This window comes from Triticum aestivum, chromosome 5A (genome assembly GCF_018294505.1).
Source record: "Triticum aestivum cultivar Chinese Spring chromosome 5A, IWGSC CS RefSeq v2.1, whole genome shotgun sequence".
Lineage (NCBI taxonomy): Eukaryota > Viridiplantae > Streptophyta > Magnoliopsida > Poales > Poaceae > Triticum > Triticum aestivum.
In genome coordinates this window covers 637342179-637349037 of record NC_057806.1, presented here as the reverse complement: position 1 = coordinate 637349037, position 6859 = coordinate 637342179, and positions in this window count along the sequence as shown.

The following is a 6859-nucleotide window of genomic DNA, read 5'->3' as shown; positions in this document are numbered from 1 at the left end:
GTCAATGAGATCCAAAACTGTCTGAACATTAGTGTTGGGAGGTCTAAACAAAGGTTTCATGGAGATAGTTCCAGGAATCCACTTGTCCGTCCATACATTAATGGATCTCCCGTCTCCCACTCTCATAACAAGTCCCGCTTGTAAAGCTTCCCTGCCAGCAATGATAGCTCGCCAAGTAGCAGACGCTGATTTGGGAACAGTAGCATGCAAGAAATCTGTGTCAGGAAAATAGTGACCTTTCATTACCCTTGCGCACAGAGAATTAGGGTTCGTCATAAACCGCCACCCATGCTTCCCAAGTAGCGCAATGTTAAACTGATGGGGATCACGAAATCCCATACCACCTTGGCACTTTGGTGTAGCCAGGTTCTTCCAGGACACCCAATGTAGAGCATTTTTGTCAATGGAGCTGCTCCAAAATTGTTTTGCCATAGGTGACGTCAAACTCTTGCACACCTTTTTTGTTAATAAGAATGTGCTCATAGAGTACGTTGGGATGGCCTGTACAACTGATTTCAACAAAATCTCCCTGCCCGCACACGCGAGTAGTTTTTCAGACCATCCCTGCATCTTCCCACGAGCTCTTTCCCCGATGTGATCGAAAGTTCCGCTTGTGATGCGGCCGATCGCAGTGGGTAGCCCCAGGTACCGCTCGCTAAAAGCCTCCACATCGATGTTGAGGACCGCTTTAAGCTGTTGCTTGAGCTGGGCCGGTGTGTTGGAGCTGAAGTAAACTGCACTCTTGGCGCGATTGACACACTGACCCGAAGCATCACCATAAACCCTGAGGATATCATTCAGTCTTTCTGCACTTTGGGTGTTTCCGCTAATAAAGATCAAACTGTCGTCTGCGAAAAGCAAGTGTGTTACCCAAGGCGATCTGTAGCTTACTCTAATACCTCTGTCAATATATCCATGGTTATAGTACTTCAACAGAGAGGAAAAACCCTCCGCGCACAGTAGGAAAAGAAAGGGCGAGGCTGGGTCACCCTGTCTCAGCCCACGCGAGAGTGAAAAGAATGGCAATAGCTAATCATTAACTCGGACTAAGAAGCGCACCGAGGACACACACTTCATGATGAGCCTGATGAAATCAACATGAAAGCCCAACTTAGTGAGAATTGCCTCAAGAAAATGCCACTCGACACGGTCATAGGCTTTCATAATATCGAGTTTGATAGCACAAGCATAGTTTTTTCCCTTCTTCCGCCTTCGCATAGTGTGCACACTTTCGTATGCCACCAATACATTGTCCGTTATGAGCCGTCCAGGGACAAACGTGCTCTGCTCTTCGCTGATAATCTCCTCCATGAAAAACCTCAATCGGTTTGTCACACATTTTGAAGCAATCTTATATAGAACCGAACAAAGAGAGATAGGCTTGTACTGTGATATAGACTGAGGATGCCGTACCTTGGGGATCAAAGTGATCGACGTGTCATTCAAACCCACAGGTAGTTCCCCTCCGTTTAAGAAATCCAACACTGCCTCGGTCACAGCCTCACCAAGCAAGCTCCAGTGACGCTGATAGAACCCCGCAGTAAAACCGTCTACCTCCGGTGCTTTGGAGGGAGCCATTTGAAACAAAGTTGTCCTGACTTCCCCCGCTGTATAGGGTTTCGTTAACTCCAAATTCATGTCCTCCGTGACCTTGGCTGGGACACTGTTTCATCAAGTAGATATACCCATATCTGCTCAAATCATCTGTGAAGGTCAGAAAATAACGATACCCGCCGCGAGCCTCAACACTCATCGGACCACATATATCAGTATGTATTATTTCCAATAAGTCAGTTGCTCGCTCCATTGTTCCGGAGAACGGAGTCTTAGTCATGTTGCCCATGAGGCATGGTTCGCAAGCATCAAGTGATTCCAAAGACCCATCAGCATGGAGTTTCTTCATGCGCTTTACACTAATATGACATAAATGGCAGTGGCACAAATAAGTTGCACTATCATTATTAACATTGCATGTTTTGGCTTCAGTATTATGAATATGTGTATCACTACGATCGAGATTCAATAAACCACTTATATTGAGTATACGACCATAGAAGGTTTTATTCATGTAAATAGAACAACAATTATTCTTTGACTTAAATGAATAACCGTATTGGAATAAACATGATCCAATCATATTCATGCTTAACGCAAACACCAAATAACATTTATTTTAGGTTCACCACTAATCCTGAAAGTATAGGGAGTGTGCGATGATGATCATATCAATTTTGGAACTACTTCCAACACACATCGTCACTTCACCCTTAACTAGTCTCTGTTCATTCTGCAACTCCCGTTTCGAGTTACTAACCTTAGCAACTGAACTAGTATCAAATACTGAGGGGTTGCTATAAACACTAGTAAAGTACACATCAATAACATGTATAACAAATATACCTTTGTTCACTTTTCCATCCTTCTTATCCACCAAATAGTTGGGGCAATTCTGCTTCCAGTGACCAGTCCCTTTGCAGTAGAAGCACTTAGTCTCAGGCTTAGGTCTAGACTTGGGCTTTTTCACTTGAGAAGCAACTTGCTTGCCGTTCTTTTTGAAGTTCCCTTTCTTCCTTTGCCCTTTTCTTGAAACTGGTGGTCTTGTCAACCATCAACACTTGATGCTTTTCTTGATTTCTACCTTTGTCAATTTTCGTATCACGAAGAGCTTGGGAATCGTTTCCGTTATCACTTGCATATTATAGTTCATCACGAAGTTCTAGTAACTTGGTGATAGTGACTAGAGAATTTTTTCAATCACTATCTTATCTAAAAGATTAACTCCCACTTGATTCAAGTGATTGTAGCACTCAGACATTCTGGGGACATGCTCACTAGCTGAGCTATTCTCCTCCATTCTGTAGGCAAAGTACTTGTCAAAGGTCTCATACCTTTTGACATGGGCATGAGTCTGAAATACTAATTTCAACTCTTGGAACATCTTATATGCTCCGTGGCGTTCAAAACATTTTTGAAGTCCCGGTTCTAAGCCGTAAAGCATGGTGCACTATACTATCAAGTAGTCATCATACCGAGCTTTGTCAAATGTTCATAACGTCTGCATATGCTCCTGCAATAGGTCCGTCACCTAGCGGTGCATCAAGGACATAATTCTGTTGTGCAGCAATGAGGATAATCCTCAGATCACGAATCCAATCTGCATCATTGCTACTAACATCTTTCAACTTAATTTTTCTCTAGGAACATATCAAAATAAACGGGAAGCTACATCGCGAGCTATTGATCTACAACATAGTTATGCAAATACTATCAGGACTAAGTTCATGATAAATTAAAGTTCAATTAATCATATTACTTAAGAACTCCCACTTAGATAGACATCCCTCTAGTCATCTAAATGATCACGTGATCCAAATCAACTAAACCATGTTCGATCATCACGTGAGATGGAGTAGTTTTCAATGGTGAACATCATTATGTTGATCATATCTACTATATGATTCACGCTCGACCTTTCGGTCTCCAGTGTTCCGAGGCCATATCTGCATATGCTAGGCTCGTCAAGTTTAACCCAAGTATTTCTGCGTGTGTAAAACTGGCTTGCACCCGTTGTATGTGAACGTAGAGCTTATCACACCCGATCATCATGTGGTGTCTCGGCACGATGAACTTTGGCAACGGTGCATACTCAGGGAGAACACTTGTACCTTGAAATTTATAGTAAGGGATCATCTTATAAATCTACCGCCGAACTAAGCAAAATAAGATGTATAAAAGATAAACATCACATGCAATCAAAAATATGTGACATGATATGGCCATCATCATCTTGTGCCTTTGATCTCTCCAAAGTATTGTCATGATCTCCATTGTTACCGGCATGACACCATGATCTCCATCATCTTGATCTTTTATCAACGTGTCGTTGATACGTCCATTTTGCAGCATGCCTTTATATCGATATTTATTGCATTATGGGCTGTTATTACACATTATGTCACAATACTTATGCCTATTCTCTCTTATTTTACAAGGTTTACATAAAGAGGGAGAATGCCGGTAGCTGGGATTCTGGGCTGGAAAAGGAGAAAATATTAGAGACCTATTCTGCACAGCTCCAAAAGTCCTGGAACTTCACGGAAGTCATTTTCAGAATATATAAAAAATATTAAGCGCAAGAAGTTCACCAAGGGGGCTACACCCTGCCCACGAGGGTGGGGGCGCGCCCCCTACCTCGTGGGCCCCCTGGTGGCCCTCGGATGTCCATCTTCTGCTATATGAAGTCTTTCAATGAGAAAAAAATCACAAGCCATCTTTCTGGACGAGACTCCGCCGCCACGAGGCGGAACCTTGGCGGAACCAATCTACGGCTCTGGCAGAACTGTTCTGCCGGGGAAACTTCCCTCCGGGAGGGGGAAATCATCACCAACGCTCCTCTCATCGGGAGAGGGCAATCTCCATCAACATCTTCACCAGCACCATCTCCTCTCAAAACCCTAGTTCATCTCTTGTATCCAATTCTTGTCTCCAAGTCCGGGATTGGTACCTGTGGGTTGCTAGTAGTGTTAATTACTCCTTGTAGTTGATGCTAGTTGGTTTATTTGCTGGAAGATCATATGTTCAGATCCTATATGCATATTAATACCCCTCTGATTATGAACATGAATATGCTTTGTGAGTAGTTACGTTTGTTCCTGAGGACATGGGAGAAGTCTTGTTATTAGTAGTCATGTGAATTTGGTATTCGTTTGATATTTTGATGAGATGTATGTTGTCTCTCCTCTAATGGTGTTATGTGAACGTCGACTACATGACACTTCACCATTAGTTGGGCCTAGAGGAAGGCGTTGGGAAGTAATAAGTAGTCCACAACTCACTTGTGTTCCACTGTTGGAGAACGTAGTAATTCCAAAAAAAATCCTATGCACACGCAAGATCATGGTGATGCACAGCAACGAGAGGGGATAGTATCGTCTACGTACCCTCGTAGACCGTAAGCGGAAGCATTATGAGAACGCGGTTGATGTAGTCGTACATCTTCATGATCCGACCAATCCAAGTACCGAACGCACGGCACCTCCGAGTTCAGCACACGTTCAGCTCGATGACGTCCCACGAACTCCGATCCAGCAGAGCATCACGTGAGAGTTCCGTCAGCACGGCGGCGTGATGATGGTGATGATGTTGCTACCGACGCAGGGTTTCGCCTAAGCACCGCTACGATATGATCGAGGTGGATTATTGTAGAGGGGGCACCGCATACGGCTTGGAACAATCAACTTGTGTGTCCTAGGGTGACCCCTTCCTCGTATATAAAGGAGTGGAGGAGGGGGAGGGCCGGCCCTCTACTATGGCGCGCCCTGGGGAGTCCTACTCCCACCTGGAGTAGGATTCCCCCTTCCATGTAGGAGTAGGAGAGAAGGAAAGGGAAAAGAGAAGAGAAGGAAGGAGGAGGCGCAGCCCCTCCCCCTAGTCCAATTCGGACTAAGCCTTGGGGGGCGTGTAGCCTCCCCTCTCTCTTTCCCCTAAAGCCCAGTAAGGCCCATGTACTCCTCGGCGAATTCTCGTAACTCTTCGGTACTCCGAAAAATACCCGAATCACTCGGAACCTTTCCGATGTCTGAATATAGTCGTCTAATATATCGATCTTTACGTCTCGACCATTTCAAGACTTCTCGTCATGTCCCTGATCTCATCCGGGACTCAGAACTACCTTCGGTACATCAAAACACATAAACTAATATTACCGGTCGTCACCGAACGTTAAACGTGCAGACCCTACGGGTTTGAGAACTATTTAGACATGACCGAGACACGTCTTCAGTCAATAACCAATAGCGGAACCTGGATGCTCATATTGGCTCCTACATATTCTACGAAGATCTTTATCGGTCAAACCGCATAACAACATATGTTGTTCCCTTTGTCATCGGTATGTTACTTGCCCAGATTCGATCGTCGGTATCTCAATACCTATCTCAATCTCGTTACCGGCAAGTCTGTTTACTCGTTCCGTAATGCATCATCCCGCAACTAACTCATTAGTTGCATTGCTTGCAAGGCTTATAGTGATGTGCATTACCGAGAGGGCCCATAGATACCTCTCCGACAATCGGAGTAACAAGTCCTATCTCGATCTATGCCAACACAACAAGTACCATCGGAGATACCTGTAGAGCACCTTTATAATCACCCAGTTACGTTGTGACGTTTGGTAGCACACAAAGTGTTCCTCCCGTAATTGGGAGATGCATAATCTTATAGTCATAGGAACATGTATAAGTCATGAAGAAAGCAATAGCAGTAAACTAAAACGATCAAGTGCTAAGCTAACGGAATGAGTCAAGTCAATCACAACACTCTCCTAATGATGTGATCTCGTTTATCAAATGACAACTCATGTCTATGGTTAGGAAACTTAACCATCTTTGACCAACGAGCTAGTCAAGTAGAGGCATACTAGTGACATTCTGTTTGTCTATGTATTCACACATGTATTATGTTTCCGGTTTATACAATTCTAGCATGAATAATAAACATTTATCATGATATAAAGAAATAAATAATAACTTTACTATTGCCTCTAGGGCATATTTCCTTCAGCAGCTCCAACAGACGGTCCATATGTAAAAAAAATGGACCATGGCCTGCTCGTGATGTAAAATACAACACCTCGCGGTGCAAATTTACATCACGAGGTGCATATGGTCCAAAACCAGCCGCCGCCCGCGAACGCCCAATCGCTAGTTCCTTTCCTTTTCCGCTCGCCCGCCCGCGACCTCCCAGCCGTACGCCGCCGCCTCGCCGCCTCCACACCCTGCCGCCGCCCCGCTGCCCGCATCAGATCCAGCCCCGCCCCGCCCCCGTTGTTGTTTCCATGCCGCCCCACCGCCCGCCCGCC